Here is a 25346-nt window from a genome sequence, read left to right on the forward strand (position 1 = left end):
CGAGAAGCTTAATGCGGGGATCAAGGCACACTCCACTCGGTCGGTAGGTGCTTCATGGGCCATTCGGCATCAAGAGTCTGCGGAGCAGGTTTGTAAAGTGGCGACCTGGTCTAGCCTGCACACTTTCTCAAAGCATTATGATGTCCATAGATGCTGGGAGTTTACTCTGTTATTTCCCACCCAGGGACTGCTTTGGAACTTCCGACGGCCCTGTGTCCTCCAATGTGGCGAAGGAGAAACGGGGATTTTTATGTACTCCTCGTAAAAAACCTTTTCTCCGAGCCACTCATTGGGGGACACAGCACCCACGGTGTTGGACTGAAGGCTGCTATTGTTTTTCTGATTTAACATGATGTACCTATTCTTGATGATAATAATCCTACTGCTTGGTCACTAAACTGGTTTGGGCTGGAGCCAGTGGGTGGTGTATATTGTAGAGGAGGAGCTAGCTTTTTTTGTATTCACTTAGTGTCAGCCTCCTAGTGGTAGCAGCATAACACCCACGGTCCTGTGTCGCCCAATGAGTGGCTCGGAAAAAAGGATTTTACGGTGAGTACACAAAAATCCCTGTTTTGATCATGTGATGGGGTCTATCACAGTGATCAAAATGAAACAATAGGAGAAATCTTTTTTCCTGGAAGAAGATGATGAGGGGCGGGTGCCGGAGCCCGAGGTACCAGGGGCGGATCCCATTTCTCTCTCCTCTGATGTGTTAGATCATAGAGGAGAGAGAAATAAATGGAAAATCTGCCTTTTTTTTTTTGCCATTAATCGGAGAATAAACCGACCCTAATCATGTTCTCCGGAGTATCAGCTACCCCCGGTAGCAGAGACCCTAGAGATTTTCCAAAACTGGGAAGCGCTATAACCTTATTTCTCAGCGCTGTTCAAAAGGCGTATAGACGGTCGTTAAGGGGTTAAGCAACTGTGCACACCTCGCTTGTAAAAGTCAACAGGTTGCTCCAAAAGACACGTTGTGACTTCGGAAATCAGAGTCTCATTATCTGGATAACTTAATTGTTGGAAAGAGGTGGAAGTCTGGTGAATAAAGGGATGTCGTAGAATTTTAGGCCACAGGATCGCGTGTTGTGAACTGGTGCATTGTCTTGCAAAAAGCTGACATCTTCGGTGAGCATTCCACGGCTCTTGGTTTTGATGGCCTCCTGCAATTTCCGCAGCAGTGAAGCACAGTATTCCCCAGTGATCATGGTACCCTTTGCTAGAGAATCCATCAATACTACTCTGTGCTGGTCCCAAATACTGTGAGCATGACCTTGCCTGCCAAGGGTTGGGCACGTGCCTTCTTTGGAGGTGAGTCATGATGCTTCCATTACATCTACTGGACTTTAGTCTCAGGATCCTAGTGATGGATCCAGCTTTCATCCTGTGTAATCAATCTGTTGATAAAATCCTCCTGGCCTCCACGGCACATTGTCAATAAAGCCTGAGAGCGTTAGACTCGTTCCTGCTTCTGGAAAGGTGTGAACAGCCGGGGAACCCAGCGAGCAGATACCTTATGTATGTGAAGATGGTCTTGGATGATTTTTTCCATGGACACCACACTAATCTTGACATTTTGGGCTAGGTGGCGAATGGTTATGCGGCGATTTTCCAAAAGGGCGCCCTCCACTTGCTGGATGATGTGTTCATCAATAGCAAAGTGGGGTCGCCCTGGAATTGGAGCTGTTTGCACCGAAGCCCGACCACATCTGAATTGACGATGCCAGTTCTTGACTACGTGTAACATATTATCCCTTTTAAAAAGATTTTTAAATTTTTATTAATGATATATTAAAAATACCACTTCCCAGTGAAAACGAAAAAAAAAAAAATTGATAATATACAGATCTACTGGGTGCACCTGCCCTCAACCAATGACACTACGCTCCCCTACTATCCCTACCTAACAGTGGAGGTTGGCACCCTGATAGATAATTTGGCGCCCCCACTCCGCGACGGCTGATAACCTACTGGCCCTATTAAGGACCTAGCCGGCTAAAGGAGGGAAAACATGGAGCAATTGGCAGAAATGAAGAAAGCGTAGGAGAGCTAAACTGAGGTGCACACCAGTATTATAAACTTTCTTTATCAAAGCCCAGAATTTGGGACAATGACACTACCATGGACATATACTTAAAACATGTAAGACATTACACACATGAATAAATATTGTTTTTATCTTTAGATAAATATGTCAGTTCTATTGCACAGCCTAAACAAATAAACAGCTATGTGCATAGAGGGTAGAAAATCAGCAGGAAAGACATAAATGCCAAATGACCTGGTTCGGTCCAAATTTAAGCCTGTGCATAACAGCACTCCCCTGTCAGCATTGGGTTAAATCAGATCATGTCTCAACACTGTGGTACACCTGAGACCATTTTCCATTACCCGTATATACAAAAATAGCCAGGGGTAAGTATCTATGTTTACACCCATTGGGGCGTATCGTGGACAGCTAAGTGTTTTTGTGTGGGGGACAATACCCCTTGTTACTGGCTGCCTCTAAAATCATTTATTGGTCCACTGCATTGTGTGTAAACATAGATACTTACCCCTGGCTATTTTTGTATATACGGGTAATGGAAAATGGTCTCAGGTGTACCACAGTGTTGAGACATGATCTGATTTAACCCAATGCTGACAGGGGAGTGCTGTTATGCACAGGCTTAAATTTGGACCGAACCAGGTCATTTGGCATTTATGTCTTTCCTGCTGATTTTCTACCCTCTATGCACATAGCTGTTTATTTGTTTAGGCTGTGCAATAGAACTGACATATTTATCTAAAGATAAAAACAATATTTATTCATGTGTGTAATGTCTTACATGTTTTAAGTATATGTCCATGGTAGTGTCATTGTCCCAAATTCTGGGCTTTGATAAGGAAAGTTTATAATACTGGTGTGCACCTCAGTTTAGCTCTCCTACGCTTTCTTCATTTCTGCCAATTGCTCCATGTTTTCCCTCCTTTAGCCGGCTAGGTCCTTAATAGGGCCAGTAGGTTACCAGCCGTCGCGGAGTGGGGGCGCCAAATTATCTATCGGGGTGCCAACCTCCACTGTTAGGTAGGGATAGTAGGGGAGCGTAGTGTCATTGGTTGAGGGCAGGTGCACCCAGTAGATCTGTATATTATCAATTTTTTTTTTTTCGTTTTCACTGGGAAGTGGTATTTTTAATATATCATTAATAAAAATTTAAAAATCTTTTTAAAAGGGATAATATGTTACACGAGTTTTGAATTTCCTTTCAACAATCCTGTTTTCATGTGTTTATTGCAGTTCTTGACTAGGTAATATGATGGGAATCATCACCTTTCATCTCATCGAACGTCTCTTTGGTGTGCGGCCTTTCAATAAAGGAACTTGATGACGGCTCGGAATCCACTGGGTCCATTATCAAACTTCACACCACTCCAGCACCTGTAACATCAACACCGTTATCAGGTCTGAGTGGCAAATTGGCACAAAATCTACAGAGACTTGTATCATTACACATGTGCAGTGTCATCGTCCTGTGATAAATAGAAGTGGGTCAGGGAAAATCTTTAATGAACGCCCCTCGTATCTGTGAATCCAGATTTGGGGTAAGATTAAACAATTACAAGACAGGATCTTCAGCCTAAAAGATGTAATAGAGCTGTGTAGCTGGAAATCCAGCTCTGTGGTGAGTTGAAGCAGTTACTAGACAGCAAGATGGAGGTCATTGTACAGAGCCATATACCTGGAAATCCAGCTATTAGGTGAGATTAAACACTAGAAAGCAGCAGCATGGAGTAAATTATAGAGCAATACTGAGCAATATAGCTGTGAGTCCAACTAGGGTGAGACTAAACACTTACTAGAAGACGGGCCTCTCGCTGATCTCCGCATAGCCTTCAATAGGCAGCTATCCTGTAATCCCTCAGTGAGCCGGCACTCAGTCTTGTAATGAGTAGGATGATGCACCTTTTTTTCACAGTCACAGATGCACAGTTTTTCAGGGTGAAAAATATATGTGTGTGTGTATATGTATATATATATATATATATATATATATAGATAGATAGATAGATTTTTTTTTTTTTTTCCATTTATATATTGAAATCTGCTTCCTTTGCAGAAGTAAAAGATGAGCGGACGAGCCAGATCCCGGGCCCGCGGCCGAGCTCGTGGGCAGGAGCAGGCCCCACAAAGACCACCTGGACAGGTTTTGTACCCCACTCATTAACCCTTTTAGTAATTCCTGCTGCTTTTTCATAATGGAGGCGCTTCAAGCGGTTTCTTTTTTTCCCACAATGCATTGCATTGTTCTCTAATCCTGCAGAGGCAGCAGAATTATGGGAATCTGGGTCCAATTTTTTTTTTCCTTACTATATTATTGAATAACTCTCGAATTTACAGGTACAGCAGACCCAAGGACCCCAGCCAACAGTCAGACCACCGCAGCCCCAAGGACCCCAGCCAGCAGTCAGACCACCGCAGCCCCAAGGACCCCAGCCAGCAGTCAGACCACCGCAGCCCCAAGGACCCCAGCCAGCAGTCAGACCACCGCAGCCCCAAGGCGCCTGGGCAGCAGTCAGACCACCGCAGCCCCAAGGCGCCTGGGCAGCAGTCAGACCACCGCAGCCCCAAGGCGCCTGGGCAGCAGTCAGACCACCGCAGCCCCAAGGCCCCCGGCCAGCAGTGAGAGCACAGCAGCCTCAATCCTGGCCGGCACTCGGACCACAGCAGCCCCAAGACCCCCGGCCAGCAGCAGTCAGACCTCAGCAGCCAGCACCTGAGCCTTTGTTGGTCGGAAGAGGGCGCCAGAGAGGCCCGCCGGCAGCGGCAGCAGAGAGACCAGCGCCCGAGGGTAAGTGTCCTTAATGTTCCAGGGTTAAGTGCGAAATCTGACTGAGAGGCTTGTCCGTGTGTCATGAATCGGAGGTGTTTGGTTGCCCCCAGTTCTTCATCAGGGATTTATTTATATCCCAGTTCCGGTTTGGAACTTGCAGCTCTTTGCCCCCCCCTTACCCTCAGGTTAGTCAGGGAACTACACCTAGGATAATTAGTCACCAGAAAGGCTGCCTGCTCGTGTACTGACTATCGGGCACGCTGCAGTGAGGGCGTTATACCTATTCCCAGTCACAGGCAGGAAATCAACTTATAAGACCCTTTCCGTCACTGCCCGCTTTGCTCAACAAGCTCAAAACGCTTCGCTGCCACCAGCTCCTATTACTATGATTAATAGTGGGTTGGCTTCTGACCTGATCAGTAGCAATGGCTTAGGTTGGAGGACTAGGGGTACGTTTAGAGCAAGGAGAACAACACAAGTAAATATTATATCTTTTACTCCAAGAAAGATTAGGCAGTGTTTACAAAGAGTATAAAAACGATATTACAAGATGAGGCAATTATAGTATGTACAGAACGATTACAAAATAAAAAGGATTAAGGATGAAAAGCACTTACAGTTCACGCATATCATGGCTGCCATGGGGCGAAGGAAGTGACATCCCAATGCATCAGGCTGGTTGCTGAGCCTCCTGTAGCAGGCTTCCTAGGCAAAAGACCACCTCTCAACTCAGCTGGTCAATGTTATGCCCTGTGCTTCATGACCACACTGATTGGGCGAAGCTATGACATGCACTCCCTTCTGGAAGTTATGAAAAACGTTACATCGGCCATAACTCAGGGTGGGAACCTCGTAGAAGGGCGCCAAAACAGTCATTCTCCCAAGCATGAGATTGCCGTTCATTTAAGTCCAAACATGACTTGGCTATGTGACTTGAGTAAGCAGTAATGCATTTCTCAGGTTCTGCTAGGCACTGAGCTTTGAAAACTCATGGGAGGGTAGCTCTACTGATGCACATTCCAAAAATGTAAGATTCCCCCTACCCCACTTAATCAATGCCATTATATTTGGTCTTAAAATGAACACTGTACTAGATAAAGAGATGGCCATGAGGCTGTAGGCTGCTTTCAACCAGTTCAGCGCCATAAAAGTAACCAGCGAGACTGCTAGCACACTGGTTTCACACATTACAGCTGAACAGCAGGGGAGAGGGAGAAGTGGACTTACATACGCAGCTGTGAAGGGGGGATCAGGGCTGGAGCCTGCTAGTACAAAGCCAAAGAGATGTAGCAGAGCTGTGTAGGCGTACATATTCATGACACCGTGATTTTAGGAATGTGCAAGGGCAAAATATTACAAAACCTCAAAATCCCGCAAAACATAAGTGGAATAGATGATGTGCATCATTTACGGGACCGATGCAGCCAATCACTGGCCACAGCAGTTACGTGGTGTACATGTAAGCTTCACTACTGAGGCCAGTGATTGTCTGCAGTCATCACATGGATGGTGGCTGAGATTTAGCTGCAGGATGACGGGGAATATCACCACTGAGTTGTGCGGGCTTTTCTTTGTTTATTTTTATATCTTTTTTTTTTCCTGTCACGATTCACACCGTGACTGTCAAGATCCCTTAGCCGCTGCCTACAATATGTCACGGATTGGGGTGACTTTAGACCAGCAGACGGCTATCACATGTGCAGGGGGGCTTATCCTAGTTATCCCTCCACTGCCACAATGTGATGAAAAAAAAACACACACAAGGCTATTGACCTCTTGTTTACAGCAGGGGCTTATTTTAGGTATCCCACTGCTCTTCAATATACCATGAACTGCAGGGATTTGTGTATCCCGCTTACAGTTCCACTTAAACCTTGCAGCTCTCTGGCGCCCCCCTTTTGTCAGGTCAGATTAGGTACTGCACCTAGGGTGATTATTCGCCAGAAAGGCTGCCTGCTATGTACTGGCTATTGGGCGCACTGCAGCAACGCGATAACTACTCCCACTCAGGCAGGAACAATAATTATCAAGCCGCAGTCGCTACAGTGACCCCCAAAAGCCTGCACACGGTCGCTGCCACCAGCTCCGATTGAACGGGTCTGGAGCTAACCCAAACAGTAGCGTAATTCCCTTCAGAGACAGGGTACGGTTTAGAGCATGGAGAAATAACTGGCATGAAATAATATACCCATAAAGTTTATGCAGTGTTTATCAAAATATTTTACAAAGATGTTACAAATGAGACAATTGCAAATATGTACAAGGTAATTATAAAAATAAAAGGATTAAATGAAGAAAAGGTAACACTCACATATTCTCAGATCATTGCATTTGCAGGCAACAGGCTAGGAGAGCTTTCCATCTATCCCAGTGCATTGGCACTCGCAGTCTGGTCGCTTCAGGTAAAAACTCACAACTCCCCCCCTGGAAGCCTGCCATCAACTTTATAACCTACAGCCTGTGACCTCACAGAAAGGGCTGTGTTGAGATCGCCCGCCTCTTTCTTCAGTGTAACTAAATGTCCCCTAAAGATATCTAATGCTGGTATCTTCGCTACAGGACATGTCAGAATCATATCATACCCAGCATTCATCTCAGATTACCGTGGGCTTTCTAATGAGATCAAATATGTCCTGTTATGTACAGAGCAATCACTACTTCTTCCCCCGATGGAGTTAGACGACTGTGTTTAGAGTGATGGGTAGATGTTTCGATGGAGATCAAGAATATGTATTTATCATTCTACTATCCCAAATAGTTTGTCTAATATCTCACAATAACAGAACAAAGGACCGCATGGTTCTAGAAGTTTCTCTAACAGTTCCTGCTAGTACCAATTTCCCTTGCAGCTATGCCAGTCGTAAATACCTTTCTTCAATAAAACTCCCCTCTCACATACATTGGCAAGGCAGCTCTTGGCTGAATGAAAGGGAAGGGGGTTTTTTAACCCACAGCATGCTAGCAACAGAACTAAACTTATATGATATTTCATACCATATCGTGACACCTCCCCCTTTTTGCGTGCGCTACGGCGGCAGAACCTCTCGGTATACCTCCATGCGCACCTCCGTGGGTTCACCCTGGCGGGACAGTCCATCTGCATTCCCATGCTCCCTGCCCGCTTTGTGTTCAATGGTGAAGTCAAATTGCTGAAGGGCAAGGCTCCAGCGTAGCAACCTGCCGTTGGTTCCACACATGGTGCTTAGCCAGCGCAGAGGGTTGTGGTCGGTCACCACCGTGAAGGTGCGACCGTACAAGTAGGGCTGCAAGCGCTGCAGGGCCCAGACTATGGCCAGGCACTCCTTCTCGATGGTGGAGTAGGCCACTTCCCTCGGCAAAAGTTTCCGGCTCAGGTACAACACGGGGTGCTCTTGGTCCTCCGAGTCAACCTGGCTGAGCACAGCACCAAGGCCAAACTCGCTGGCGTCGGTCTGTACCAAGAACGGTCGACTGCTGTCGACTGCTTTCAACACAGGGGCGTTGCACAGTGCTGTTTTCAACGCCTGGAAGGCCCCCTCACAGCCATCTGTCCAGTTGACGATGTGGGGTAGCTTCTTCCTGGTGAGGTCCGTCAAAGGTTTTGCCAGGCTACTATAGTGCTGCACGAAGCGCCTATAGTACCCTGCAGTGCCCAGGAAGGACATCACATGTTTCTTGGTCCTGGGAGTGGGCCAGTTCACGATCACGCCCACTTTGTCAGGCTCTGGTTTTAGGGTGTTTCCGCCTACCCGGTGCCCCAGGTAGTGAACCTCCCTCATGCCCATCTGGCACTTTCCCGGCTTGATAGTCAGTCCTGCTCGGTGAATTCGCCCGAGCACCTCCTCGAGATGCTGCAGGTGTTCATCCCAGGAGGGACTGAAGATGGCAATGTCATCTAAGTACGCCACAGCATACTTCTCCAGTCCCTGAAGCAGGAGATTGACCATCCGCTGGAAAGTGGCAGGGGCATTCTTCATGCCGAAGGGCATGACCGTGGACTCGTACAGTCCAAAGGGTGTGATAAAGGCGGACTTCTCCTGCGCCTCGGGGCTCAGGGGAATCTGCCAGTATCCGCGACTCAGATCCATTATTGTCAGGTATTTTGCGCCAGCTAACTTCTCAAGCAGCTCCTCGATGCGCGGCATTGGGTGCGCGTCAGAGGCTGTAATGGCGTTGAGCCCCCTGTAGTCCACGCAGAACCGGGTGGTCCGGTCCTTCTTTGGCACGAGAACTACCGGTGAGGCCCACGCGCTCTTTGACCGTCGAATCACCCCCAGCTGTAACATCTCATCGATCTCCTGGCGCATAATCTGCTGCACCTGGTCAGAGATTCGATAGGGTGTTCGCCGTAGTGGGGCGTGATTCCCGGTGTCCACCTCGTGGACCGCTAACTCAGTCCTTCCAGGCCGGTTGGAGAACACGACCCGGAAGGGTTCCAGTGTGGTTTGCAACTGCAACCGCTGTGGTTCATCTAGCGAGGCGCTTACCTCCACGTCCTCAATGGACCCACGGGCCTTGGCTTGGGCCAGCATGTCCAGGAGGGTGTCTTCCTCCCCGTCTTCGGGTGCGCTGCAGACCGGTAGGACGAAAGGTTCACGTTCGTGATGAGCCTTCATCATGTTGACGTGAAAGGCCTTTCGCCTACCCCGAGTGTGGTCAAGCGTGACCACGTAGGTGACCGGGTTGAGCTGTTGGTGGACGACGTACGGGCCCTCCCAGGCTGCCTGAAGCTTATCCGTTGGTACAGGAACCAGCACCCACACCTTTTGACCCACGTGGTAGGTCCGCTCCCGGGCGTTCTGGTCGTACCAGTGCTTCTGATCAGCCTGAGCCTGCGTCATGTTGTCATGCACCAACTGCGTCAAGGTCTGCATCTTGTCACGGAAGCGCATGACATACTCCACTATGGACACTTCAGAAGGGTTCGGCTCCTCTTCCCAGGATTCTCTTACCAACCCAAGGGGTCCCCGGACTCGCCTGCCGTACAGGAGCTCGAAGGGGGAGAACCCCGTCGAGGCCTGCGGAACCTCTCGGTAAGCGAATAGCAGGTGTGGGAGGTACCGCTCCAGGCGCGCCCTTGTGTCTCAACCAGCATGCGTAGCATCTGTTTGAGGGTACCATTGAAGTGTTCACACAAGCCATTGGTCTGTGGGTGATACGCACTCGATACCAGGTGCTTCACCTGCATTTTCTTACAGAGAGCCTCCATTAGGTGAGACATAAATTGGGTCCCTCGATCAGTAAGCATTTCCCTGGGAAATCCTACACGTGAAAAGATGGCCAACAGGGCATCCGCCACCTTATCTGCCCTAGTTGATGACAGAGCTACTGCCTCTGGGTACCGGGTAGCGTAGTCTACCACAGTAAGAATAAATCGCTTTCCAGAGCTGCTGGAGACGGCCAGCGGGCCCACAATGTCCACCGCAATCCTCTGGAAAGGCTCCTCTATCACTGGCAAAGGGATCAGGGGAGCCTTAAGAGCAGGCCCCGCCTTCCCCACTCTTTGACAGGTGACACAGGAGCGGCAGTAGTTTGACACATCTGTCCCCATCTTAGGCCAATAGAAGTGTTGAGACAGCCGGGCCTTAGTTTTGCTGATCCCCAAGTGTCCAGCTAGCGGGATCTCATGGGCAATCCGCAACAACTCACCCCGGAATTGCTGTGGGACGACCAGCTGTCTTTCCCTCAACCACTCCTTTTGTGATTCTCCGGGTACTGTCTCCCGGTACAACCTTCCTCCTTCCCAGAACACCTTCTCCTTATCAGTTTCGGAGAATGACGTCCCGGCGAGTTGTCTCAAACTCTCTAGGCTCGCATCTGCGTGCAGAGCGGCCTGAAACTCCTGGCTAGGGGAAGCCAGAAGTGACGTCAGGGTCCCTTCCCCACGGGAGCCCTCTGGGACCTGCTCTGGGTCCACCTCTGGTTCAGTCACACTGATGACTGAGGAGGGTCCGGAAGGCAGACAGTTATCTGCGTTTCGGGCACTCTGACTGCGGGTGACAGCAGCTACGTAGGCTGTCTCCCCGGGGGTTTCTACAGACCCATCAGCCGACGCTGCTACGGGTTCTACCTCCCCGTCCACCCCCATTACCTCAGGAGCATTGCTACTTATGGGCCAGTTACCTTCCTCGGTGGCACTGGTCAATTGCATGGCATCACCTTCCTCACGGTTCCCATGTATCTCCCCATTTCTCGTAGCACCGACACTTGCCCCTGCTAGGGGTTCCTCAGCCGTCTCACTCCGCAGAGCGACGGGGCTGAGCACTCCTGTACCTATGGACACATCAACTTTCATAGAAACATCATTATCAGATACAGTTGGCACAGGTACAACATTTCCACTATCAATCCTAGGGAAAAAATGGTTATCAGATGCAATATTACAAGATAAAGCATGGTCAGGTAACACATGCGACTTCCCATCATCATCATCATCATCACCAGGGTTAACTTTACCCTCATTAGTAGATTGGGGAGGAGGGTCATCCACGAAGTATGCAACCAACCTCCCCAAATCAGTCCCCAACAAAACATCAGTGGGCAAATTATCAGACAGCCCCACTTCCTTCACCCCGCTCCCAGCACCCCAATCAATAAAAACCCGGGCCATCGGTAAGGGACAGCTGATGCCCCCAATCCCAGTGACAGTTAGGGTTTTCCCCGGAATGATTTCTTCAGGGGCCGCCAGTTCGGGTCGGATGAGGGTTTGTTCAGCCCCGGTGTCCTTGAGGCCTGTAGCAACACGACCTCCCACAGTGACGGGCTGTACGTTGTCACACACCCTCCCAGCCACACCACCCACCAAAAGAACTGCTGCATTAGGCCCTGGGGCCTGGGATGAGGGGTTCTTCTGCTTGGCTGGACATCGGTGACTGAGGTGTCCAGTCTACCGGCAGTGGTAACACTGGCGAAGTTCGGTGGTAGGTCTGGTGCTGTTGGCCACGGGGACAGGACCTCTGGTATGTTGGCTGGCAGGGGTACTGGCGTTGGATGCAGGCTTACCCCCTCTCCAGCTGGAGGTGACTGGCTTCCGCACTTCCGATCTACGGTTGGCCTCATAGGCATCGGCAATCTGCGCTGCTTTCGTCACGTCTTTGGGTTCTTGGTCCATCACGAACTGTCGCACCTCAGTTGGGCAAAGATGGAAGAACTGGTCTTTGATCATCAGGTCTCGCAGCTGGGCAAAAGTGGTTACTGCCAGTCCTTGGGTCCACTGGTCAAAGTGGGTCCCCAGTCCATGCACCACATCACTGTAACTGTCGTGTGGGCCACGTTGGAGGGTCCGAAACTTTTTACGGTACACCTCGGGTGTAAGCTGGTACTTGGCTATCAGAGCCTGCTTGATGGCCTCATAGTCACCATCTTGTTCTTGAGGGAGGGCAGCAAACGCCTCCAGAGCTTTTCCTCTCAGCCCTGGTGTAAGGTACCGTGCCCATTCTTGTGTAGGCAGCTGGTACTGTCTGCAGGCTTTCTCAAAGGCCCGCAGAAACGTGTCCAAGTCCCCATCCTTTTCCATAACAGGAAAGTGGTCAGGCCGGGGCTTCGGTATCTGAGCGCTGCTGGGCTCACGACTGGACTGGGACGACCCCCCTGCATTTGTAGTTGGGCCATCTGCAGCTGGTACTCCCTCTCCGCTTGGGCCTCTCGCTCGGCTCGCTGGGCCTCTCGCTCGGCTCGCTGGGCCTGGGCCTCTCGCTCAGCTCTCTTGGTATTGCTGGATCAGCTGCAGATGTCGGTCCAGGTCATCTGCGGAGCATTGTTGCAGAGCCAGCTGCAGGAGGAGGTCTGCGCCCCCTTGGTTGCCAGTAGGGCCCGTATTCAGTGGTTGGACCTCTGCTGCAGCACCATGTTCGCTTGTGCTGGCATCTGCGGCTTCTGGGCTCTGTTAGTGGTCTAGAGCGGCTTCCCATTGCATCAGGGCTGCGACCAGTTCGCTTTTGTTTTTGCTTGCATAGTCAATGTGCTGTGACCTGCATAAGGCAACAAGGGTGTCTCTGGTCTGCTGCTCATAAAAGGCTTCTCCCAGCCCAACCATGGTTGCCAAATAAAAGATAGGATAGAAAAACGTAGAAAAAGGGAGGGGATAATTACCAGTACACACAATTGTCTCAAGACTAATAAACACTGAGTTCTTTCTCCAAACTTATTTGCGCAGAGTTCTCGCAAGAACTTTCTGCAAGTTTTTAGTGAGAGGAATGATTGCTCAAACCAAATCACTAATGCTCTAATATCCCACCGCCTTGCCACCAATATGTCACGATTCACACCGTGACTGTCAAGATCCCTTAGCCGCTGCCTACAATATGTCACGGATTGGGGTGACTTTAGACCAGCAGACGGCTATCACATGTGCAGGGGGCTTATCCTAGTTATCCCTCCACTGCCACAATGTGATGAAAAAAAAACACACACGAGGCTATTGACCTCTTGTTTACAGCAGGGGCTTATTTTAGGTATCCCACTGCTCTTCAATATACCATGAACTGCAGGGATTTGTGTATCCCGCTTACAGTTCCACTTAAACCTTGCAGCTCTCTGGCGCCCCCCTTTTGTCAGGTCAGATTAGGTACTGCACCTAGGGTGATTATTCGCCAGAAAGGCTGCCTGCTATGTACTGGCTATTGGGCGCACTGCAGCAACGCGATAACTACTCCCACTCAGGCAGGAACAATAATTATCAAGCCGCAGTCGCTACAGTGACCCCCAAAAGCCTGCACACGGTCGCTGCCACCAGCTCCAATTGAACGGGTCTGGAGCTAACCCAAACAGTAGCGTAATTCCCTTCAGAGACAGGGTACGGTTTAGAGCATGGAGAAATAACTGGCATGAAATAATATACCCATAAAGTTTATGCAGTGTTTATCAAAATATTTTACAAAGATGTTACAAATGAGACAATTGCAAATATGTACAAGGTAATTATAAAAATAAAAGGATTAAATGAAGAAAAGGTAACACTCACATATTCTCAGATCATTGCATTTGCAGGCAACAGGCTAGGAGAGCTTTCCATCTATCCCAATGCATTGGCACTCGCAGTCTGGTCGCTTCAGGTAAAAACTCACAACTCCCCCCCTGGAAGCCTGCCATCAACTTTATAACCTACAGCCTGTGACCTCACAGAAAGGGCTGTGTTGAGATCGCCCGCCTCTTTCTTCAGTGTAACTAAATGTCCCCTAAAGATATCTAATGCTGGTATCTTCGCTACAGGACATGTCAGAATCATATCATACCCAGCATTCATCTCAGATTACCGTGGGCTTTCTAATGAGATCAAATATGTCCTGTTATGTACAGAGCAATCACTACTTCTTCCCCCGATGGAGTTAGACGACTGTGTTTAGAGTGATGGGTAGATGCTTCGATGGAGATCAAGAATATGTATTTATCATTCTACTATCCCAAATAGTTTGTCTAATATCTCACAATAACAGAACAAAGGACCGCATGGTTCTAGAAGTTTCTCTAACAGTTCCTGCTAGTACCAATTTCCCTTGCAGCTATGCCAGTCGTAAATACCTTTCTTCAATAAAACTCCCCTCTCACATACATTGGCAAGGCAGCTCTTGGCTGAATGAAAGGGAAGGGGGTTTTTTAACCCACAGCATGCTAGCAACAGAACTAAACTTATATGATATTTCATACCATATCGTGACATTTCCCGTTCCCCCTTTAACACTATCCTGACCTAGGAAGTGCTGATAGTCCTCATATGGGATGCAGGTGTGCGGACCGGTGTTGCATAGCTGGCACCAGCCTCTAACAGCCGAGATCGGAGACAGCTCTGATCACTGCTGTGTGAACAGTTTTTAGATGCTGCTGTAATTCATTGCTGCATTTATACAGGTGCAATCCCTGTGGTGCTGGGAGCAGATTGTCCTCATCCCAAAAATATAGATATACATATGTATATGTGTAAGCTTTTCTGGTGTCTCTGCAATATATCAGCGTCTTTTGGTCATCTCCCACTTGGGGAAGAAAAAAAACGAATCCGGATGTTGTACGTACCCCTAAATGGTACCAATAAAAACAGAAGTTCGCCCCACAATAAGGAAGACCTCGCACAGCTCCAGCTACAGATCTCAGGAATAGGGCAATACCATTATTTTATTTATCGTATTATAAAAATGAAGTTTTTTAGAAATATTTGTGGTTTGAACATTTTCGGAAAAAAAATCTTTTTTTTATTGAAAATTTCCCAAACCACAAATATGATACAATATATTTATAATTATTATGTGTATAGTATGTGCATATATATATTATTTTTGTGGCTTTAAATAATTTGTAAAAAGATATATGGTATGTACAATGCTCAAAAAAAATAAGGGGACACTAAAGCACCATATCCCAGATATCACTGAATGAAATATTCCAGTTACAAATCTTTTTCATTACATGGTGAAATGCATTGAAAACAATAAAACCTAAAAATTACCATCGTAAATCACAACTAATATCCCATGGAGGTCTGGATTTAGAATGAAGCTCAAAATCAAAGTGGAAAATCAAATTACAGGTTGATCCAACTTCAGTGGAAATGCCTCATGACAATGAAGTGATGCTCAGTAGTGTGTGTGACCTCCACGTGCCTGTATGACCTTCTTATAATGCCTGGGCATGCTGCTGATGATGTGGCAGATGTTCTCCTGAGGGATCTCCTCCCAGACCTGGATTAAATCATCTGTCAACTCCTGGACAGTCTGTGATGTAACATGGTGTTGGTGGACTGAACAAGACATGATGTCCCAGATGTGCTCGATTCGATTCTGGTCAGGGGAATGGGCAGGCCAGTCCATAGCTTCAATGCCTTCATCTTGCAGGAACTGCTGACACACTCCAGCCACATGAGGTCTGGCATTGTTCTGCATCTGAAGGAACCCAGGGCCCAGCACACCTCCACATGGTCTCACAATGGGTCTGAGGATCTCCTCCCGGTACCTAATAGCAGTCAGGGTATCTCTGGCGAGCACATGGAGGGCTGTGCGGCCCTCCAAAGAAATGCCTTCTTACACCGTTACAGTCATCCTGGAGGATGTTGCAGGCAGCAGAACGTTCTCCACGGTGCCTCTTGACTCTGTCACGTGCTCAATGTGAACCTGCTCTCGTCCGTGAAGAGCACAGGGCACCAATGTCTCATCTGCTAATCTTGGTGTTCTCTGGCAAATGTCAATAGCCCTGCATGGTGTTGGGCTGTAAGCACAACACCCACTTCTGGATTCACCGGGCCCCTATACCACCACTCTCATGGAGTCTGTATATGACAGTTTGAGCAGACAAATGGATGTTAGTGGCCTGCTGGAGGTCATTTTGCAGGGCTCTAGCACTGTTCCCCTTGCTCCTCGTTGCCCAAAGGAGGAGGTAGCGGTCCTGCTGGTGGGTTGATGCCCTCCACATCTCCTGGTGTACTGGCCTGTCTCCTGGTATCTGCTCCATGCTCTGGACACTGCTCAGACCCAGCTACCCTTCTTGCTACAGCTCTCATTGCTGTGCCATCCTGGATGAGTTGCGCTACCTGAGACACTTCTGTGGGTTGTTGACACCGCCTCATGCTACTGTACAGTACCTCAAAGGGTGAGAGCAATGACAAAATGCAAAAGTGTCCAAAGCTGCCAAAAAGGATGAGAACAGAGAAATGGTCTGTGGTCAGCCCTGCAGAACCACACCTTTATAGGGGCTGTCTTGCTAATTGCCTATTTGCCTGTTGCTCCATTTGCACATCAGCAGGAGACATTGATTCACAGTCGGTGCTGCTTCATAACTGGACAGGCTGAATATTTCAACCACAAATAATAATTGTATGGTTATAATCCCAGACAATCCTATAAAAGGTTATTCCAAATATGGGAAGTGATCACCTATTCACAGGATAAGTAAGAACTTGCTGGATGCTGGGGTCCGGCTGTGGGGCCCCTACTGATTGCTAGGATGAGAGGCCTCCTGGTGTAGTCTCACAGGATGCTTCCTGCCGCCACTGTGCAGTATTGGGGGCCCCTTTTCTGTCCTGTGACCCCCTGTATGTGTAAGGGAGACCTGTGTAGCTAATAGTTTAACAAACCTTTTTCTTTCGCTTAGTTCTGCAGGTGTCAGCCGGACTTGCAGAAGTGTCTATCGGGGAACGGGGCGGCCGTAGGCGCGACTTCCATGACGTCGGGGTGAACACCCGGCAGACTATCGAGCACGTCCAAAAATCGAAAGCAGGTAATCGCGTCCTCGAATCTTTTTCCACTTATCTTGTTGTTTCTTGCTGTTCTGTGGAAAGCTGGATGACAAACATGTTTCCACCTCTACAACTCCTGGGTTTGTCATCTAGTTATCACCAAGTCAAAAAGCTGCACATGAAGGGTTAAAACATGCATGTCTCTGGTCCCCAAATCTCGCTGGGCGATTGGAGTCTTTTTATGCCAAATAATTGGAAATGAGAAATCAATAGAGGTGACGGGGGTTTTTACACTACTGGAAAAGGGGCCCCAAAAGATAGAAAGGAAAAGGCAAGCAGTACTCATCTTACCCCGGTCCTCCGCCTGTTCTCTGCCGCTGCTCCTATTTGCTTTTCTGCTGTAGCAGTGACACCACATCAAAAGCGCACATCACTGCTGCAGCCAATCACTGGGCACGGCAGCTCCTGCCATCTACATGATTGACTGCAGCGGTGATGTGCGCTATTGAAGTGGTGTCGCCACTGCAATCAGATTAGAGCAGCGGTGAGGAACAGGCTTCACATGATGACATTTGTGCGAACAGCCAGATTAGGTGTCTTAAGAAAGCAACTGAATGGACTGAGAAATGCAAAAATATTTTCTTTCTATAGCCCCAACATATTCCACAGCACTTTACATTTTACAGGGGAAATTGTACAGATAATAAACATTACAACCTAACAGTCACATAAACAACAGACACCAAGAGGAGAGAGGGCCCTGCTGCTCGCAAGCTACAGTCTGAGGAAATAGGGGAGACAGGAGAGGTGGATGGTGACAATTGCTTTCATTGTTCGGACCAGCCATAGTGTAAGAAATCGGGTGTTCTTGTTAAGCTGCATGAACCGGTTATCAGCCAGAATATGTAACCGTACAGACACAGAGGCTATTAAATGCATAAAGCGTGTGAGAACATGATGCGAGGAACCTGGTTATGAAGAAAATGTTGAATGGGCAACACAGTGATAGTTAAAAAATGAGTTGAGGCGGTAGGCCAGTCTGAAGAAATGCACTTTTATGGCACGCTTCAGGCTATGTTCACACGTTCAGGATTTCCATCCTTTTTTTTTTCCTGACTGAAACTGCAGGTCTCTGCAGAAAACGCAGGTGCGTTTTTGGTGCGTTTTTGGTGCGTTTTTTAGTGCGTTTTTTAGTGCGTTTTTTGATGCAGTTTTGTCTGCAGATTGTCTGTGTTTGACAGAAATAAAGTTTACTGCAGTGGGGGGGGAAAAAAAAAAAAGAAATGATGTCATTTCCTTGTCCAACCCTTTTCTTCTTCCATCCTCCATTTTGGGACTAAACACCAAAATGAGTGGACGTGTTTTGAATGACAGCGCTCCGCGTTTTGCGCCGCATGCGTCACTGCAGCGCACGCATCCGGGCGCAGAGGACGCAGCAAGTTGCATTTTTGCTGCGTCCAAAATCAATCGAAAAAAGGACGCATGCGGCGCAAAACGCAGCGTTGTGCATGCGTTTTGCTGCGTTTTACTTTGCGTTGTGTGTTGCGGCGCCGACGCTGCGGCGCACAACGCAAATGTGAACATAGCCTAAGTGCCACGTATCACGTATTTCAGTGCCACGTGATACGTGGCACGTATTTAAGTGCCACGTGCCACGTATTTAAGTGCCACGTGCCACGTATTTAAGTGCCACGTGCCACGTATTTAAGTGCCACGTGCCACGTATTTAAGTGCCACGTATTTAAGTGCCACGTGCCACCTATTTAAGTGCCACGTATTTAAGTGCCACGTATTTCAGTGCCACGTATTTCAGTGCCACGTGCCACGTATTTCAGTGCCACGTGCCACGTATTTCAGTGCCACGTATTTCAGTGCCACGTATTTCAGTGCCACGTATTTCAGTGCCACGTATTTCAGTGCCACGTATTTCAGTGCCACGTATTTCAGTGCCACGTATCACGTATTTAAGTGCCACGTGCCACGTATTTCAGTGCCACGTATTTCAGTGCCACGTGCCACGTATTTCAGTGCCACGTGCCACGTATTTCAGTGCCACGTGCCACGTATTTCAGTGCCACGTGCCACGTATTTCAGTGCCACGTATTTCAGTGACACGTATCACGTATAAGTGACACGTGTCACGTATTTAAGTGACACGTATCACGTATAAGTGACACGTGTCACGTATTTAAGTGCCACGTATTTAAGTGCCACGTATCCCACGAAGATTTTCCATGGAGAACAGACACATCCAGAGATATGTCTGCTCTCCACGGATGCAGCAACACACTGACAGGAGCCATAGTTCCTGTCGGTGTGTCACTGCGCATGCGCGAGTTTACCGGCGGTCATTGACCCCGGCTCTCTCGCTTAACGGCAGTGCTGCGTGGGAAAGTTCAACGCAGCTGTACTGCTGTTAACCGAGACGCCGGAGTCATTGAGCTCCGGGACAGCACCCGATACACTGCTAGGAGCTTCGCTCCTGGCAGTGTATCGCCGGAGAGCAGCCGATCGGCGTGGGACACTCGTTTTATGGATTCTGCGGACAGGGAGTATGGATTTGGTTTATTATTTTGTGATTTTTTCCTGGAGGATCGAGGGCTTCGCCTACAAGTGTGCTGTTGGTGAGTATATACTCTGTTATGTGTTGTATGTACTGTACTGTGTGTCATGTATGTGTATTGTGTGTAGGTGTTTTGTGTAACTTTACTATTGTGCTAAGTCGCCGGACACAGGGACAACTCTCCCATCCTAATACCGGATGGGAGTAGTAGTCCATACGGCGACTTAGCACAATGGAGGCACTATCGTCGCATGGGGACACGCGCGCGCACACACACACACACACACACACACACACACACACACACACACACACACACACACACACACACCAAATCAATCAAACGGCCGACACGATCCCCATGCGACGGTATGCCTCCATGTCTCTCCGCCCACGCACTTCCGGCCCCGCACTTCCGCCGGCTTCCCCGCACTTCCGGCTGCAGCGGTTCTGCACCACAAACCGCAGTAAAACCCGCAGATATATTTTTGATCTGCGTGTTTTACTGCGATTTTGACCTCACAATGGAGGTCTATGGGTGCAGAACCGCTGCGGTTCAGGAAGAAGAATTGACATGCTCCTTCTTTTTTCCGGGAGCTATTCAGCACGGCTTTTTTTTTAAATTTCCGGACCATGTGCACAGTGTGTCCTGTTTTCCATAGGGTACAGTGTACTGTACCCTGCATGGAAAACAGCTGCGGAACCGCAGCGGCAAAACCGCCGCGGTTCCGCGGTAAAAAACGCACTGTGTGAACATGGCCTAAAACTGTGGGTATTGGGGATTAATCGTATTATCCTGGGTAGTGAGAAGACTTGGAGACGGGAGTGGGAGGTTCTGATTATTGAGGATGTTGGCCTCAGGTCATTAGCAGAACGGAGGGCACGGGTAGGGTGGTGGACTGAGACCAGGGAGGAGATGTAGGGTGGTGCTGAGCCATGGAGCGCTTTGTGGGTGCGAGTGATAAGTTATATTGAGCTCTGTAGCGGATGGGTAACCAGTGCAACGACTGGCACAAGGTAGAGGCATCGGTGTAACGGCTGGTGAGGAATATGATCCTGGCTGCTACATTCAAGACAGATTGGAGAGGGGAGAGTTTAGTAAGAGGGAGGCCGATTAGTAGAGCGTTACAATAGTCCAGACGAGAATGAATACGAGTTGAAAGTAAAAGGTCGAATTCTAGAAATGTTTTTGTGTAGATGACAAGAGCGAGCCAGTGATGTGGGGGGTGAATGAAAGATATGAATCAATTATGACCCCAAGACAGCGGGCATGTTGCTGGGGAGTGTAATGGTGGAACTGTCGGTCGTAAAACGACAATATACCCTTCCTTCACCAGTCATTCCAAATTAATATGTGTGCAGGGCATCTGGTACCGGATAAGAATAAATCAGACAGGTAGCTGGTTCAAACTTAGTTAATGCCCCGTGCATCCACACATGTCTGCAGGTCACACCAACTGGCTTTATTCTAAGATACACAATACTATATTGAGTGTTAGGGGAAGGCGTGCATTAGGCGGGGTTTAAGCTAGCATTCAGTCTTTCTGATTTGTTCTGACGTCTTCTGGTGGATCCTCCTTTTCTTCTCATTCCTTAACTTTCGTTTCTGAAGAAATGAAAGTTAACTCTTCGGACGCTGGACTAAAATGAAGAATGAACACTAGCGGCCATCTTTAATACAATTACATTTGCATTAGCTAGCAGATAGGAAAAACTTATTGTTTCACAGTATATGATATAAAAGTACAAAAAGAATATAAATATATATATAAAAATACAAAGGTATATAAGAAAATACATTTTCACCTTGACAATCCCCCCTAAACACTAAGTTTTTCCCTTAAAGAAAGATCCTTTGAGACTGTCCATGTGATGGGAAAAGGGGAGATGGATTTCTTCATCCAGACACCTCAGAAACTCTCCCCTAGCGAGAGGCCTCCAGGCAGCTGAACCCTTCACTAACCTCACATGGAGTTCTCCCACTGTCCCTAAACTAAATCTCTTAGCATCATCTGAGAATGGGGGGTTCTGTCTACTCTCTTGAGGGGGACATACTTAGGGATCTCCCTTGGATCAGTACCATCGTACTCTGGTGGGTCTACTTCTTGATTGAGGAAGGTGCCAGTCGGAGTTGCTTTCACTAACTACCTAGGCCTGCCCAGGTGCACTTATACATCCATCATATTGTCATTATTTGTTTGTAAAATGAGAAAGGTTGGTTCTCAGGGTCAGCCAATTGTTTTTGCATAGCTAGCTAGTCAGAGGGCCTCCAGGGATAATACTCCTGTATCTGTCTTACCCTACCTGATGTGGTTGGTTCTCTGGTGGTGGGGGCGACATGACATGCTGGTCTACAGCTCCTTCCCAAAAGGATTACTGTCAGCCTACTCCTAAAAGTTAATGTCCCCACTATCCGCCAACCACAATCCTGTGTCAGCTTCTTATGTCACTACATGTGATCTTGTCTGGACAGGATTCAGTGTAATACTCTTAGGTCGGGTTGCAGCACGGGTCATACAAGTGTTAGGGCCCAAATCCTCAACTATACCCTTAAAGGCATCACAGCTATAATTGACAAATCTTTGTTCACTGTAATATATATATATATATTTGATCCATTCAACATTTTTATTAATCTGCACCTGTGGGATTATAGAAGCAATGCCGGCATAAATCTGGTTCTGGGCTTTAAACTGGTCAGGCACCCCCCTTTGGCACTCCAATGGCATTAATATATATCAGTGGATCTTCTTCACAACTCATGTGGAGCTGATCGAGACTTCTCCTCTTTCTGGTAGGTTCATCAGGTATCTTTGGTGTACATATATTGTGTATGTTTAATTAGCAAATCAGTATCTAGAGAACTGTTCTCTTTGCAGAAACCTGTCTCGAAGATCCCTACTGGTGTACCTGTGGTGTCGTGGGAATTATAGCAGGTGTAATTGTCAGCTAATACGGTTACTTCTCCTGGGACCTTAAGTTTGGGTTTCTCATGAATTAGTAGGACATAATCTGGGCAATCAGTGGGCTTCAAACCTTTCAACAGATTCATGACACAGGCAGTGGTGTTGTCATCAGGGAAAAGCAATGCATGTGTGTATAGGTGTGTATTCGCAGCAGCACAAGCAATACATCCTACAGAGATATTCTGAACTTTTACATTGTATCTCACCCATTCTAACCATAGGTTTTTCCTTGGGGCGGTTTGTGTTTATATGGAGAAAACCTCTTGCCAACTGAGACTTGGAATGGGTATCACTTCATTAACTACACTTTGCAAACGCTCACTTGGGCCTGTTTTAGGTATACTGGTAACAGGGGCCTTGGTTGGTCTGAAACTAATATCCTGGAGCTGTATATGGCCTAAATTCCCATAGTATCCACTACTAAATACATAATTATAATGCCTTCCTAGTACAAACGTCTGCAGATCAGCAGATTGGGGGTTTTCAAGATTCAGGAGGAGGGGGTGACAACTTTTACCCCATTTACAGCCTCTAGGTGGTTGCAGAAGGGCTGTTAGATGCATTCTCTCACGAAGACTCCTACCCGCTCTATCCTTAGGGAACATGGCTTCGCTAGGTTTATATCCCCAATCATCCCCTGTATTCCAGGCAGCATCTGTCCAATAATAACAATTATCATTGTCATTTCTGGTAACACACATATAAAACTGGATAATTCCCTCTACCATCAGTCTTGGAGCACTTGACTACATCACAGAAATCAAATCGCCAGATATTCACCGGGGCTGTCAGGTTTACCCAGAGAATAGTGGGGCCAGGATTCTTATTTTTGCAATAGGGGCCGAAGAGGTAGGGGCGAGGATGGCCCTCAGTTCCAGGATCAAAAACAACAGCAACATTTCCCTTCAGTCACTTCTGTGATTAAACACTGGTTCGGTCTCTTTTGCAGTGTGAGGCGTGGATCCAGGTGCTCTTTCCTTCAAGTTTTACTGCAGTGGGGGGTGACCAGGATCACCGTGTGAGGTCCTTCAAATCTCGGCTGGAGACAATCTCTGCGCACAAACTTTTTCACATACACCAGGTCTCCTGGCACAAAGGGATGGTGTCCAGGAACCTTGTCTGGGTCTGGAAAAGAACTGAAAACGGTTAAATGCACTTTGGCAAGGTGTCCATGTAAGGCCTGCACATAGCTAGTCAAGTCCTGGTACTTGAGCTGCAACTGTTGTGGAAAGAAACATTCAAGATTGGGGCCCCTGCCAAACAGAATCTCATACGGTGACAGTCCTGTCTTCCTGTTTGGGGTATATCTTACTGAAAACAAAGCTAGAGGAAGGCATTCTGTCCATGGTTTACCAGTCTCTGCCATTGTCTTCTGGATTTTAAGCTTAAGAGTTCCATTTAGTCTTTCCACTCTTCCACTACTCTGCGGATGGTATGGAGTATGCAATGCTTGACTTACCCCCAGTGCTGCCATTACCTCTGACATGATCTCTCCAGTAAAATGGGTACCCCGATCGCTTTCAATGACTTCAGGAACTCCATACCTGCATATGATCTCAGCCATCAGTTTCTTCGCTGTTGTCTTAGCCGTAGCTTTGGCAACTGGGTAGGCTTCTGGCCAACCTGAAAATAAATCAATGCAGACCAACACATACTCATACGTCCTTACCCTAGGCAACTGAATATAATCAATCTGCAGTCTCTGGATTTGGTAAAGGGCCGGGGAGTGTGTTTGGATGGGGTTTTCACTGTCCTACCCTGATTATGTGTGGCACATATCATGCAGCTCTGTACCTGCCTTTCTGCGCAGGTGGAAAACCCGGTGGGCAATCCATTGTTTCTGTAGGGTGTCACACATGGCCGTCTTCGAGTGGTGCACATTCTCGTGCAGAACCTGTGCCATCATTGGGTACAGTACCTGTGGTAGGCAGACCTTTTCACCCCTCCCCCATAGTCCAGTGACGGTATCAGAGCAAGCCCCTATCTTTTGCCACCTATCTTTCTCCTCCTTACTTGCCTGTTCTTGTAACCGGGCTAAGATGTCTTTCAACACAAGTGGAGATGGTGGGGTGTCTAGGTGATGTACTTGAGAGGCCACAGGAGTGCTTGCTGCTTTCTTCGCAACCTGGTCTGCCAGTGCATTACCCTTTGTCCGTCCACCAGTGCCTTTGTATGTGCCTTTACCTTTATGATGCCTGCTTGGGTGGGAAGCTGTAGTGCATTCATAAGTTGCTGGACTGCCTCAGCACGTTTAAAGGGGTGGCCATTTGCTGTCAGGAAGGCCCTGGCTCTCCAGATAGGCCCGTAACCGTGTGTAATGCCAAAAGCATACCTGGAATCAGTGTAGATATTTACAGTCTTACCTTCTGCTAGTTTGCTCTGCTTCTGTAAGCGCCTTGAGCTCTGCTTCTTGTGCAGACATATGAGCTCGCATTGACTCTGCCTTGATTACCTCATGTTCTGAGACCACAGCATATCTGGTACAGAAGCGTCCTTGGTCATCTTGGTGACGGGATCCATCTACAAAAAGCTCAAAATCAGCATTAGAATAGGCACACTAGAGACCAGCCGTTTCCTGAGACATCAATTCTAGACAATCATGTAATTTGGAAACCTAATCTTGTTCCTCTGGATCCATTCTAGAAAGAAAAAGAGTGTCCTTTTTTCATGTCACCTATATGTCACCTACTCCTCCCCCCTTTGGATCCAGGGGAACCAGGAGAAAAGTAGCGGGGTTCAGGACAGTGCACCTTTTCAAAGTCACATTAGTAGGCATGAGAATAGCACACCGAAGTCGCAGCTGTCCAGCCATGGACATGTGGCCAGGTTGTACTTGGTTAAGGATACTATATACATCGTGTGGG

The 25346-nt window shown here is 47.9% G+C and overlaps 1 pseudogene across 1 annotated transcript in view; it reads left to right on the top strand.

The window, feature by feature from the left end:
• LOC143792897 (piwi-like protein 1) overlaps positions 1 to 25346 on the top strand; it is a 107111-nt pseudogene that overhangs the window by 4491 nt on the left and 77274 nt on the right. Inside the window, exons 2-4 of the transcript XR_013219991.1 lie at positions 4101 to 4187; positions 4382 to 4832; positions 16869 to 16994. The product of XR_013219991.1 is annotated as a piwi-like protein 1 (transcript). The remainder of the gene's footprint in view (positions 1 to 4100; positions 4188 to 4381; positions 4833 to 16868; positions 16995 to 25346) is intronic.

Source organism: Ranitomeya variabilis, unplaced genomic scaffold, assembly GCF_051348905.1.
Source record: "Ranitomeya variabilis isolate aRanVar5 unplaced genomic scaffold, aRanVar5.hap1 Scaffold_97, whole genome shotgun sequence".
Classification (NCBI taxonomy): Eukaryota; Metazoa; Chordata; class Amphibia; order Anura; family Dendrobatidae; genus Ranitomeya; species Ranitomeya variabilis.